We start from the raw sequence: 15,786 nt of genomic DNA, 5'->3' as shown, positions 1-15,786 counted from the left end.
AAAGCAGAGGTTATTAGTCCTCCTTGCTGGAAAGAAATATTAAAAACCTCTTTAAACCAGCCTAAGCTGGTTTTAAAGGAGTTATAGACACTTTTCAGCTGGTCTAACCTGGAGACCAGCCAAACCAGCTGAACACCAGCTTGGCCAGGCTGGTAGACCAGACCAGCTGATCCTGGATAGCAACCCAACAATACACATTCTGTGTGTCCCCCCTATATATCACCCCTGATTCACATAATCAGTTCATTAATAAAGGCTCCAAGACCTGAATTGTGTGTGTCAGATAAAGAAGATGTACAAATGAGCAGTACTGAGGTCCTCCATCATTTTAATTATGCTATATCGGGTCCTGATTTGTGTGTCTGCAGCTTATTAATTGGATGTTTGACAGTGTGGCCAAAACGCTCAGCTTTCTTTTCATTGCCATGACACAAGGTAAGCTGTAAATATATGTTTACTTAAGAAACAACCTCACTTGATATTTCACACGTCAGGAGGAGGAGGAGGGTAATAACAGTTTTGTGGTGGAGATGGGGGAAGGGGGAGTGTCAGACTGACGGACAGAGATGCTGGCGGTGTGGTGGTGCTAGTAGGCGTGTTTTGGCTCCCCTCATCCATATTTCATGACTTTGCCTTAGAGGCCTTGCACGCAAACCTATAGTCAATCCATTGATTCCCTTTTATCTCAAATCATGGCCTTGACCCACTTTAATAGCGTTCACGATTGTTAGTTGCTCATTTCCTCCCAAAAAGCAGCTGCGACTGGTATATCGGAAAATAATGAATCCCTTGTTGCGATTCTGACAAGACAAAACCATATGTTAAAGTGACAGCATGATTCAGCCATGCAGGGGGAAAAAAACAGGGCATCAAATAGCAATGTTTGCTGACAGGTTATAAATCAATTGGGATCCTTTTGCTTTTTGAATTGCTGTGCTCAGTTCTCATATTGGATGCATGACCTTATTACTGAAGCTTGTTTCCATAGCGATGGGCTTACAATTTAACTGTAAAGCAAGCACAGGAAATTAAATGTGATATAAGGAGATTTCCCAAAGGTGAGAAATTATTGATAGGAAAATCACAGATTTATGGCTGCTAGACAAGCTCCATAACTTACTGACTTTTTTAATTTATTTATTTATTTTATTTTTTTTGTGAAATTGATCTTCATAAAATTATGGATGCCTCCTCCGGCTACCTAGTTTGTTTCTGCCTTAGTTTGAGGTTAAACATTGTCTTATGTCTACACATAGTCATAAGATAATGCAAAAAATGTGTATTGTCACAAGAGTGCATCAAAACATGATTATCAGATTATTTTTTCATTAGGTCTGAAGAAGAAAAGAAAAACATGTTTCTAATTTTTGTTATCCATATAGCCTACAACCGTTTTTTCCAAGCAATTTTCTCAGCAATTGAATTACAACTGTTTGTTGAAAAGTTCTTCAATAGTTACTGTATGAGATCCAGTGGGGAATATATTTGCACTATAGAATTTTATTGCATTTGTAAAGCAGTACAGTATGTATATATGACACCTAAATATGTTGATACTTTAATTAAAATAAAAAAGATAAAGTTTATGCCATCAATGTTTGCTTTACATGCAAGCAAGGTTATAATACAGATTTCCATTTTTGTTTGAATGGGGGGGGGGGGGATAAGTATGTTATGTTTCTATTTTTTGTTTTACCTTTGTTTATACCTGGCCGATTACCTGAGGCAACTCACTTTAACCGCAACACAATTCGAAGAATGTCACTTGCAAAGAATGACTCATTTATAATTTCAAGCAAATCTTCTATTGAGAGATTGTCTTTTGTCCATGTTAAGCTACCGTAGTTCGGAGGTATGCTAACCACGAGAGTCGAACGCATAGCTTATGTAATTCTGTACGAATAAAACCCTTTTTAAAATAGACCCTCTTTAGGGCTTTGATTATGAGGCGTGTCTTAACGATCACATGCTTTTCATTACATCCCATCTTCTTAGCGACCATCGGTGCCAGTTGATAAGTTACACTTTTGCCGAATCATGTAGGAAGGACGGCAAAAATATCTTTCCGATCGACAAATGTCTTAATTGCAGTATTCTGTTCATCTATTAAAATTAATGCACTGTCGATTTATTTTACAGCAGACGTGACAGCGGAATCTATACATCTCAATTCTCCAGCTGCAGTCATCTTTGAGGGAAACCAGTTAAGCGCTCTTTGATAACGTGATGATTATGTCCCTGCAGATCATCTGTCCATCATCGTATAAAGCCCGCCCTGGCAATTTGATTGGCTCGATCATTTTTTGACTAATCATAAATACTCCTCAATGGATCGAGTCCAGGCCAAACTTCCCGACCAAAAAATGTTGTGGGCGGGGTTCGGGCTGGCATCCAGGCTAAGAAGGGGCAGTCATTGTGATGGACCATATCCTGGTTTACGGATCTACAAAGGAGGGGCATGACCGCCATCTCGACGCGGTGTTGTGGACGGCACCAGCAAACCAACATTGGTCAGTGCCGCTGCCAGTAGTTATGGCCGCGGTGCTGCCCTCCTGCAAGACCACGACGAAGAGTTGCGGCCCGTTGCCTTTTGCTCGCACACACTCACTGATGCGGAGAAGAGGTATTCGCAGATCGAAAAGGAGTGTTTGGCATTTGTTTGGGCTTGTGAACGTTTCACTCGCTATATCCAAGGTATGGGCCGGGTCCATTTACGAACAGAAGCCACTGTTGCCATTGGTCAAGTCATACGATCTGGACAAAATGCCATTCTGATGTCAGAGACTGCTTATGCGCCTCATGCGATTCAACGTCACTGCTGAACATGTTTCCGGTAGTCGCACTCCTGACATCCACTGAAAGACAGTTGTTATGAGCCTGAAACAGAAACACAAGTAAAGGCATATGTGAACACTATGGTGGCTAGCAAACCAATCAAGTCACCCAAGCGACCCAGAGTCACACAAAGCGATGCTGAACTTCAAAAAGTAATCACATTCATCAGAAAAGGGTGGCCTCGCAAAATGGCGGAGAGCTAACCACTGCGTGGATACTATGCAGCCAGAACTCACTTATCAGAATCGGACAGTCACGACCACATAGTAGTTCCAGCAATACTCAGAGCTGAGGTCCTGGACCAACTGCATGGAGGTCACCAGGGCCTCACCAAGGTTCGGGAGCGAGCCAAATTGACAGTTTGGTGGCCAAACATCAGAGCACAGATCACAAAGTGGAATTATGTGACTTTTGCAGAGAGCACAAACCTACACAAAGACGTGAACCACTGGTAACCACTCCCCTGCCCAATGACCCATGGCAAAAGATTACTGTTAACCTGTTCGAGTTAGAGGCAGGGATGGTTCTAGAGGCGGGGCCACAGGGGCCCCTGCTGAAATCTGATTGGCCCCTGATTGGCCCCCATTCCATCAATCGTCAACAAGAAGAGCAACCGGATAATACCACACAGACCAACCATAACAACTTTTTTTCTGTACAACGACATCAACCAGAGCTAACTGAACAAAATGGATGAAAAATATTTTTTTTTAGTCTGAAACAAATTACAGGGATTAAAGTAAATTCTTCTGATGGAATTTGTTTTTTTCAGGCCAAGTCATATTCCTTTAACTTTAAGACTATTTAAATAGTCGAGACCGATAGCGTTTTGAGTGGAGAAATTTTAAACCACTTTAATATTAGCTAAATACACGCTATTTTAATAGGGCTGTAACGATGTGCGTTATAACACCGAAGTCGCAAATTCTCAGATCCACGAACCTGTGTCGCGGTGTGAGAAGGCAGAATCGCGACACCCCTTCCAACTCCCAGAGTTATCCTTACCATCCAGATCCAATGCTACTACAAATTTAAATTACGTTTATTTGAAGTTAACATTATAAAATATGTAGACCTACTACAACCGCAGTCATTTGGCACGTGCCTATACATATTTGCCTAGACAGTAAAACATCTGAAAAAAATGACTTATCCTTCCATAACTTAAAAAAGCCAAATGAGGAAATGACATTGGTTGTTCTCAATGGAATCTCACTCTACAAGTTCCAGAAACGATTTTCTTTCTGGCCGTTGGCCACCAAAGGCATAAAGACATAGACAACTCTGAAGTGTGAGACCTTAATGAGAATGGCTCCTTGTTGTAAAATCTTTAAATGTTAAAAAGTCATTTGTTATTGGTAAATAACATTCATCTTAGCATATTTCTGAATTATAATGTTGGCTGAGAAATAATTCATACACACTGAATTACAGTTTGTGTGTAAAAAAGTAAATTGTAAAATGATATCTATTTTCAGGGGTCACATCTCTGTCAAGCACTCTGTGACCTCTTGTATGGTAAAAGTGGTGTACATATTTGCAGTGGCGCAGAACATGAGGGCATCCGACACCTGACAGAGCTGCAACTCCCAACACCCTGATCACTGATCCCTGCTTAGTCTTCTTATCTCCGAGGAAATGTTGCTTCCTTCTGCCCTGTAACCTAAACAAGGGCGAGGGATACATCTTAGGATGGAGCACATCTTTTCTGTCAGTGTTTGCTTGTCTACCATGTATGTGAAGACTTACTTCTTGGTGACCACTGAAACAACAAAACAGTACAGTAAGTGAAATATTGACTGTAAAAAAAAATCTAATTACATATTAGGCAGTGGGAATTTAATAGACTGCTCAGTACTTAAATGAAAATTAAGTTAAAAACAAAAAGACAGCTTTAGAAATGTCTCATGATGATGGAACAAAACGTTTATCCAGAAAAACAGGTTGTCTTTAATGTTCAGAGAATGAGCGTGATGAGTTGCAGTAAGCTTCTTGTGTCTGCCCTTGAGAATGACCTGACACACCCCCGACTGATTCCCTCTTTTCGAGCAGGTGCAGGTTGCTCTGCGTAATAATCTTTACAATTAGACCTTATACAATGGGCCCAATCAACCTTGACACTCTGTGCCGGGGAAAAGGAGCTCCTGGATTCACTGCAAAATTCAAAGATCTAACCGGATAGATAGATAGATGGATGGATGGATGGATGGATGGATGGATGGATGGATGGATGGATGGATGGATGGATGGATGGATATATGGATTGGATGGATGGATGGATGGATGGATGGATGGATGGACGGACAGACAGACAGACAGACAGACAGACAGATAGATAGATAGATAGATAGATAGATAGATAGATAGATAGATAGATATTTTTCTGTCTATCTATCTACAATATATAATATAATCATCTACAGTATATTGAATATTGTATATCAGTATATTGTGCATAATGTAGCTACACATTTGTTTGAAAACGAGGATCAGCAGCAATTGTTGATAAATTATGTTAACAATATATAATTAGACCCCACTTGAGAATGTTGATGAGTTGTGCGTAATCAAGAGACTCTTCACCCTCGTTTCATGTGGGTCTCTGAAGAGGGCTGAATGCAGGGACATGCCTATGCTATTTGTGTCATTAAAGACATAATACATCTGCACAGAGGGCTGAGCGAGGATTCTTTTGTTGTCAGATTAATTCAAGGGGACACGTATCTGTTTATCATCAACATCCTCCATTTGAATCTCCCATTCTCAACCCATATTTACCACTTGCATTCATTTTCCTTTCTATACCAGATCATATTTCATGTATTATATCATATCATTTTTACCAATTTTTCAGCTGTGCTACACCAGCATTCTAAACAATAAATATCTGAGGTTGTTATGCTTTTATTATCACATCTGGAACTTATGTCATGTCTCATCGTAATCATTTCAGTCATGTACTAAAACGTAATATCAACCTCATCTTGCGAAGGGTATTTTTTCCATATGTGGAATGGTTATATTTGGGCTAGAAAAGACCAGGATGTCCGTCCTGTTTATGACATCACACTGGCCTAGAACGGCTCCTGAATCTCATGAGAGCTGAGCATATTGAACTCTACATGCTTCGGCTGCCCTGAAACAGCAGCGACATGCACTCATCCAGGATATCCTACAACAGAGTCGGAATGGTGACTCTCCTGTTTGCTTGTTTTTATTCTGCTCCAGTCCAAGCCCCACATCCGTCCAATGGTTCAGAGAGGGTTCACCGGGTGTAACACAGTAAAGCCTGTGGAATCAAAACTGCTCTCTTGACTGTCTCCACAGAGAACAACAGGGAGAGAAAGAGGGGGAAAGAAGCAGATTTTGCAAAAGACAGCGCATCAGGGGAGTGTAGTCAGTGAAGCCTCATAAATATCTGCAATGTCTACAGATAAGCAGGGGACCTTGTTTTCTCACAGCTGGTACTCTGCCTCACTTTAAATCAAAACCTACATCATTCCTATCACCCTAAACACAGTGAAGAATGACCCCTTCATGAACTACAATGAACATGACTGTATTTGAGTTGTAAAATGATGATACAAGGAATATTGTATGCATTAGAGGCTATAGCTATAAAGCTGTGCGTGCGTACAGTTTAATTATTATAACTTTGATTTATAATACAAACCAAATTTTTTTTTGTTAAAATTATTGCATTTATTTTTAATAAATCTATTAAACCTTAACAATCATAATGGAAATAATGAGCATAAGAAACTTTTGCATTCTGTACATATTAAATGTAAGATTATTTTTATATTTGAGATTTTTAATGATTTTGAAAGTCTCTTGTCCTCCCCAAGGCTGCATTTATTCTATCAAAAATATTAAGAAATATTAGAATTTAAAACAGCATTAAAATAATATTATCAATAATATATAATTAAATAATATATTTAAAAATCATTTATATATCAGTAATAATAGGCTATATTTAAGTTATTCTTATAGCTGAATTTTCAGCGACATTGCTCCAGTCTTCAGTGTCACAGGATCCTTCAGAAATAATTCTAATATTCTGATTTGGAAGAAACATTTCTTATTATTATCAATAAAAATTAGTTCTGCTATATTTTTGTGGAAACTGTATTACGTTTTATTTAGGATTCCAAAATCAAAATTTGTCCGACAAATCTGTTTTTGTATACAATTTATATCTGGTAAGTGCACATTTAAGCATTTTTCAAAACTGCTTATATGTAGCAGAAAAATATTTTATGATAAAAAATAGATGCACCTAAATGGTAAAAAAAATAAAAAAATAAATAAAAAATGAAGGAAACTAGTGTACTGTATTATGATGCCACCCTGGGATCTGCTTGTATTTCTCATTCAGGGCCCGAAACCAAAAATACGCACCCGCAGACCAGTCATGTGTGGTCACACTGACCACCATCTCCAAGCCAAAGGGCTCTCAGGACATAGAGTGAGCAGCCATATCCAGTTTCTCTGTCCCCCATGTGCACACCATTTCTCATTAGCATACAGATGGACAGTGTGCTGGAATCATATAGTGTGTCGTCCTACTCTTTGTTTGCCAGTCATAACTCCAGAGGTGGGCACAATGCTCCCTGCTCTTCAAAGGGACGGTCACACCTGGGAGTGTTCTGAGAAAGGGAGTAGGCACCCATAGCCGGCTGCACAGATGGCCTCTCACGCTAAAGCACAATGGGCGAGCTGTAAGAGGTCCATGTGTCGGGTTACAAATGAAAGTGCTTGCAAAACTCTGGGCAAATTTGGAAGCTATGTGTAGGAGCTCATTACTATTTAATCATCATAGTGACATGGAAACATCATGTTGTGATGGGCTTGTGTGGTGCATTGTAGGGTTTCACCTGTACACATTACTTTACACGAAATGCGCTCTTTAAGGCTTTCTCAAATATTAGGGCCAATGTCATAAGACTGTTCATGAGTTCTTAGAAATACATTTCTAGTTGGCTTCATATGTGAAAAAATGTTTATACCTTTTTTCAAGAAAACAAAAAGTCATAGTATATAATATATAATTAGCTATTGTGACAGATCGACTGCCACTCCCTACTAATCAGCGTCACCCCCGTCTCTCAACTCGCCGCCCTACGCCAGGTTATGCTGTAAATATCATCAGCAGTGCCATCTAGAGTTTCATGATGGAACTATAGGCATATACATGCGTACATCCTGTGTGTATATTTACACACATATATATATATATATAATATATATTTTATTAAATATAAGCACATTAATATAATAGTATAAAAATAACATAGGCCTACCGCCTTATCTCCAAGCCCCCTTCCCACGATTGTTGATTGACAGCAGCGTTTCAACACAGACCCGCCCTGAGCGAGCTGTCATCATCATAGTCCACCACTGTTTATCCGCTGGAGCAGAATGGCGTCTAAGCGATGGTAGTGTTCTGTTCTTGGGTGTAATAACAAACACCGTCATTTTGATGTTCCTAAATCCGAACCGCTGAAGACACAGTGGCTGAGTTTAGTTTTTTTCGAAGGGTATATTCCTTCCCTATCTCACGACCAATTCGTACGAATTCGTACGAGTGATTAAAAAGTGGCTAATTCGTACGAGTGAGGTCATACGTACGATTTGTCTAAACCCACGTGATGGTTAAGTTTAGGGGCGGGGTCAGGGGTAGGTCATTTGTACGAATTCATACGAATTGGCCAATTCGTAAAATATGTACAATTTAGCAAAATCGTACTAATTTGTACGAGTGAGGTCGTATGAATTGTTACGAATTAGCCACCTCGAAAAATTCGTACGAGTTTCCCGTGAGATCGGGTTGAATATTCCCCATGATCAACGTCAATGCTTTCATGTTTGCGCGATTCGCGAATCTTTTCTCACCAGACTGCTTTATAAACAAGGATCAGTATAAGCTAGTTATGCTAAGAAGCTGCTCCTGAAAAAAAGAATCAGTACTGACTATTCGTGTTCCTGCTGCACCTCCAGAAAAAGTGAGTGTGAATTTGTATTAACCTTTATATTAATCTTTGCAAATCACTTGCACGCTTCACAATGAATGCTGCTAAGGTGTACACTCAGGGTACATTACGGCATGTTTTCTATGTATAACATTCTAAAGATAATTCATAATCCCACGTTTATAATTAACAACGCATTATGGTTATTGTCAAACTGAGTATGTATAACTTAAATCAGTACAATGTGTTCATACGTCTCACTAATGCCTGGTTCAGATTACACGATTTCAGCCCGATATTGGCACGATCAGTTTGACGTAGGGTGTCGTGGGGATTCATAAACGACAATGGGCGTCGGGACGCAAGATTCGATCGTATAATCTCGTATAGTGTGTCATAGTGGGCGACAACCTACGTCGCGTCTGCGATGCTTCACGACATCACGACAAAAAGACTATAGCATTTTTAATTTTTTTAACGGTCGTCGATGACGGTTCCGTCACATGTATGAGGTTGACCAATAGGAGCACAGAACCTTTTCCGTACACAACTTTCAAAAATGGCGAAACAAAAGAGAGACGATGGTGCTAACTTAAAACTAAAAGTAAAAATATATAAGAAAACAATATTTTACTTCAAGCTCTCTTTAGAGGATTGACAGCCCATACTGTCCTCTTCGAGCAATCCAGGAACGTGTCCATTGTCGGGTTTTTTTAATTTATTTTTTTATACTTTTTTCTGAACACAGGAGGACAGTCAATACAACACTTACCCCTTCATCCATTGTTTGTTTCCGGAAGTCACTCGCTACTAGTTTCGGCTTCTCGATGACGGCACGCGATGACTGGTCAGGACGCAACGGAGTAGTCTGACATGTGTTTTGTCCACGACACAACAAGATTTTAGGAGTCAAAATCACATAATCTGACACAGTGACTATCGTAACAGACAAAAAAATCATGTAATCTGAACCAGGCATAAGTTAGGTTACTCTACCCTGCCAGTACACAATGATAGATTAAAGTAACATTATGTTAACCAACCATTCAGAAACGTCCTGTTCGAGCCTTAATTGTCGAACTTCTTTGCGGCCGTCATCTTGTTCCGGGTGCGACTCCGGTTCAGATGTGACGGTTGTACAGATGTGTCCTCAGAGACTCCCGCTGCCATTCTCTCTCCAAAATATATCCTCAACTGTTGGCGTGCTGAAAACAGAGACGTTTTTGACCAGGTAAAATCTGTGTTTTCTTACAATATTAATGAGACATTTTTTGACCCTAAAGAATCAAATTAACATTGTATAAAAAATGGCATTGTATGACCCCTTTAAAAAAAAATAATAATACAAGATTATGCCAAACTACTTCTACGACTATACACTTTCTTTTCAAGAATTTCATTCTTTTAATAAAGCTTTATTTCTTCATTAGAGTTCACAAGACCGATTCTTATGCCTAACTTTATGCCCCCAAAAATATTGAAATACATTTTAATTCAGAAATTAAAAGCATGCTCATCATTGCATTTTAAATTTTAAAGTTAATAAATGTGTATTCCCATTGACGTGATGTGAAAACTAAGTAAAAACGTGCTTGGAAAGTGCTATAATTTATGTTCAACTGATGATGAATACTGCTGTTTATCCCTTTTATAGCTGAAGGTTAGCAGATGCTCTGAGAGGCAAACATACTGACAGGGAAACTTTCATCTCAGTGAACAAAACCCTGAGGGGTGTTCCATGACCTGTTACCACCTCGTTCCCCAGCAACAAGTTCTTCAAGCAGCGCTGGTTGTACTATTGAATTTTTTGAGAAATGCTGTAGGTGGATTGGAAGTCAAGTCACAATTCATAAAATCCACCCTCTTCTGCTTTCGGGCCTGCGATGATAACGTCTGCATATATACCTCCATTCAGGATATCACAGCATCCATTTCCTTGCATTGTACCCCAAGGAACTTCACATAATCAGTGAGGAGATAACACAAAATACACAAGCACGTCAGTGTGGGTGATCCATAGCCACAGGCAGTGGAGAAAGAAGCCCTCATCTGTAACACAAACCCACATGCTGATCATGCAACGCTCATGAAGCTGCTGTAGCTTGAAAGAGAAAACAAATAATCACTCACAAGTCAGATTCGGTGCCCTTCCCTGAGGCTTTGGAAGCAGAGTGAAAGTGAAAGCAAGAATTACTGGAAGCCAAGTCTAGTCTCAGCAGGACAATTTGGAAAAATGACTTCATAACAGGCAAAGAAGTCATGATGCCATGAAAACTGAAACAGATATATGATTATTAGTCCAGTTTTGATGCACAGATGCAAAAATACTCTCATGATTATATAGTTAGAGAGACTAATTCTTCAGGCACTGACAGATGGTAAGAGGTGCTATTACTATAAAATGACTACCTGCAGATTTCATGCCACAGGCTATGCTTGAGCGGTTAGCCTTGAGAGGAAATAACAGGAAGGTGGGACAATCCCTTGACACCTGCAATCTCACTTTGTATTTGTAAGTATTTACAGCTCAGCTTGGCTTTACAGTCTCATCTATCCACATCATTTACACAGTCAGCCTATTAAGTGCCTTATTCAACCATTCATTTACTGTATATGTCCTTTTTCACAAGTACATTTAAGCAATTTATAAGCAAGAAAAGGAATGCTGAACTGTTGCCATAGAGTTTACATTTAAATACTTTTCGGTCTTCTGCTGAACACAAAAGAAGATATTTTGGAAACCAAAGAGTATTTTTTTCCCCCAAGTCAATAGGGCGTCGTCAAATGTTAACCATATTCTTTAAAAATATCTTCTTTTGTGCTCAGCAGAAGAAAGAAATTCATATAGGTTTGGAACAACCTGAGGGTGAGTAAAAGATGACAGGATTTTCATTTTTGAGCCAACTGTCCCTTTAAAACCAAAAACACATACATTGTTTTATTCATTTTTGTTAAATATTTGCGTGAAACATTTGGGTGTTTTAGATTGATTTTAATAGTCTTCCTTGTCATACGAAGATTTTGTCATAAAAAAATGCTATTCTAAAAGGTCTAATCAACCTCCTGTCATGTATGTTTAATAATAAACTGACTTCGGTCCAATGAGATTTCAGTGTGGATTTGGCTACCTTATGCTATAGTCATAATACATTTCTCTCTTTTTTTTTTCCTTTTATAAAGATAGGATGTTAATAAAAAACCTCTGGAATATACTCTCAATTTTTATATTCTATCTATACGCTAAATTTTTTATTAATAGGTAAAAGTTTTAAAATTGTATCCCATCTTTTCCCTCTAAAAATGCATTTGCATTATAAAGAACAAAAACAAATTCTTGAATATTATGATTTTTTTTTTTTTGGCTTTTTTTGCAACTTTTCATAAAATTGTAAGATATGCACACTCTAAAAAATGCTGGGTTGTTTCAACCCAATTTTGGGTCAAATATGGACAAACAAAATGCTGGGTTAAAAATTTAATAAAAAAATGTACAGCTGAAAGTGAAAGTTGAAGTTGGCATAAAATTGTAAATTACATTTTTAACCCAACATTTGGGTTTGTCCATATTTGACCCAAATTTGGGTTAAAACAACCCAGCATTGTTTAGAGTGCATTTAAATACATTTCTTTCTTCTGCTGAACACGAAAGAAGATATTTTGAAGTCAAAGGGGCGTCAAATGTTCTTTAAAAATATCGTATTTAAAAGAAAAAGTTTGCTATTGAAGGTGAATTTTTTTGTCCTTTTTATCCCTTCGTTTGAGGAGAGCAAAAGTGGTTACATGTGGCTCTTGCATTGGCAACAAAATTACAAGTCAAAGGTGATAATGTATCAGAACTAAATCTGATAGCTCGATTCACACCAAAAATTCAGTTTACGCACTTTCCCACAGTAAATGTTCCCATGGTGGTTTTTTAAAGAGGATACATCTTTAACTTTGAAACATTAGGAAGAAAAAGATCACGTCAGCTCTGCAAATAAGACATACTGTATCTGCGGTTTGCATAGAAGAACAGTACGGGCTAGCATTCTACCCTTAATTAATCAGCCTCGCGTGACAGAGCTCCCGAAGGATGTCTGAATATTCCCTATGTCAAAAAGTCCCAGTCAAACCACACAGCAAATCAGTCCTGCCGTGTTGCTAGAAGCAAGAGAGAGCCAGTGATTGACATCAAGATGGGCCAAGTTCACAGAAACATTCAACTGTGCCATTAATGCATTAAGCTTGTATTATCTACAGTGAATCTTATCAGGTGCGCTTGGTGTGTGGGGCGGGATAGGGGAGTGATGACAGATCAGGACTTCATGGAAATGGAAGTGCCCTTTCCTTGGGAGGGAAAGATCGGAACCTGCATGAAATTTAGAAGCTGCCGCTCAACGTGAGCTGAAATGTTGACCTCACCTCCTCATCGAGAACATTGCGTTTCATTTTCTTCATCGTAGATGATTTATGAACGCACTGACAGTGAGGAATAACAATAAGAGTGAACAACTCCTTACAAGTCAACCCATTTGTCAAAAGTGGAAGAGAAAATGCAACTGGTTGCAATGGAAAACAAAACCAAACCAAAAATCCAATTACTGTTACTGAAAGCTTAGCAGTTTAACAGGTGGAGTCAAAATTGTATATGCAAATCATAAAACAAATAAAGAAATTGCCTTAAGATACAGGTTAGTAAAATTTGCTCACAACACATGATTTTATGGAAGCCAGGCATGCCTGTGAGAGATACACAGTAAAGTCACAAAGTTATAATGTAAGGTTATAAAGTCACAATTATGTTTTGGATTTCAGACGGTGATAAAACTACAGAGAAAATGATGAGGGAGGTGCACAAATCACCAAGCAGGACTGTGGCTTTTGTAAAGTGATTTCCCCTCTGCAAATCAAACAGATGCCAGGCTTTTGGCAATGAGCAACATCTGAAATATTCAGAGTAGGTGCTAAAGTGATCTTAATCTGTCATCATTTACTCACCCTCATGTCTTTCTAAGCATGCATGACTTTCTGTCTTCTGCAGAACACAAATGGTGGTAACCAAGCAAAAATAATGTCATACAGGTATGGAATGATTTGAAGCCGAGTAAATGATGACAGAATTTTAAAAATGTTCATAATTGCTAAAAAACTCCATTCTCAGAACCAAATTATCAAAGACCTCTAAGCCAATTTGTCAAACAAATAAGTTCAGGGAAAGGCAAATTCATTTCTTTTTTTTGTGTGTGTGCAAAAGTCTACACACATTCTGATGCACTTGTGGCAAAAGTTAAACACAACTATAACACAAAATTGTTAACGGTAAAAATGCTACAGTGCAAACAGTGTTGGTTAACAGAAAGTTTCCGTACTATATATGGTAAATAACTGTGATATAATTTTACTGTTAAAATACCGTTAAATTTACAGATTTTGAAAGTGAAAAAGAACAACTAGCTGTATAATTTACAATTTAAAACCATTAACGTTCCTACCGTATTTTTAACGGTAAAGTTCGGACAACCACAGCTGTCGTTTTTTTTACCGTAAAGATTACGGTTTTATTTTTTACAGTGTATGATCTCATATAGGCAGTCATATTGAGATCATAAACTTTAAAAAAATAAAACCGTAATTTTTACAGTAAAAAACGGCAGCTGTGGTTGCCAGAACTGATATCAACCTCTCCATGTAAAATAAAAATAAAATAATTATAAGCATTAAGCATTCATAATAAAATCTGCATTAGATTTATTTATTTTTTTATATGCCATTTTGGTGATCAAAGATGAGTTGGACTTTAAATATCATCAAATATACCAACACACATTATTGGAAGATATATAAGTGACAACTTATTTTAACAGGAATTTTATTTAATTAGTCTGTTATAAAGATCCTATTTGAATTACATTACACGTTATCAACATTTCTTTTGTTTTTTAGCTGTATAAAAATAAGCAATTGTGCAAAATTCCATATTTTTACTCAGTTTGGCCTTTGAATAAAATCCTCCTCTACTATGAGTTCCACATTCTCCTACACCACACTATATGAGCCATAAACGACTAATTTAATACGATATATAACAAAAGATACACATACACACAATTTAAAATTGTGTACCGGTATTTTTAGTTTCAAAAGGCTCAATAAATGGTACCATTTATTTTACCATAATTTTTTATCTGACTATTATTTCATATGTCAGGCTTTACAGGGTTAATGATAAAAAAAAAAAAAAAACTGACTGCACCTGAAATAAAACTAAGGAAAAAGCCATGATATAATTATCACGTTTCATTAAATGCACAACAAGAAAAGCCAAAAAAGGTTTAGTACAGCGGACAAATGAGCAATTGTTTTGCATTGATAATACATTCAGTCTGCGTACAGTGCACAAGCCCTTTGTGGGTCATCTGAACAAAGCCATCAGTAAATCAAGAAGCATAGAAAACACGCTTAAGTGGCCTTGCCATGTCTTCTCCTCTCCCCTGCCTCACAGATCACACTCATTGTGTGTCTTGTTGTGAGGCGTGCGGTTGCCATAGCAAAGTCGTGGTAGTTGCACTAAGTTACTTAATGCTATTATTTGTGACCCCCTCACCCACCCACCTGTCCCTCCTCCACGATCCCTCGCCCCGGACATCCGTCAGTAAGGCTGTGTAATGATTACCAATGTGCCTAAAAAGAGCAGAGACGAAAACAAACATTACCTTGACAACTCAACTCCTCACAAATCTCTACATAACGAAGAGCGCTCTGACCCCTAGAGAGCTCTGGATGAGAAGCACATGACAAATTGTCCCTCAGCTTGAATGAAAACATCAACGTCGTTTGACACATGAAAGCCAGATTGTAACCAAAAGATGTGCTAATGCAAGTGGATCACTGTTAAAATGTATTATTTATCAGTCATTAAACAGTTTACGGCTGATTGAGGTTGATTTTGGAAAAATCTGGACTTCCATTGATAGATGAAAGTAGAGACTCCATGACC

This window comes from Pimephales promelas, chromosome 13 (genome assembly GCF_988280905.1).
Source record: "Pimephales promelas chromosome 13, fPimPro1.hap1.1, whole genome shotgun sequence".
Classification (NCBI taxonomy): Eukaryota; Metazoa; Chordata; class Actinopteri; order Cypriniformes; family Leuciscidae; genus Pimephales; species Pimephales promelas.
The sequence above is the reverse complement of the archived record's forward strand: the minus strand, read 5'-3'. Positions refer to the sequence as shown.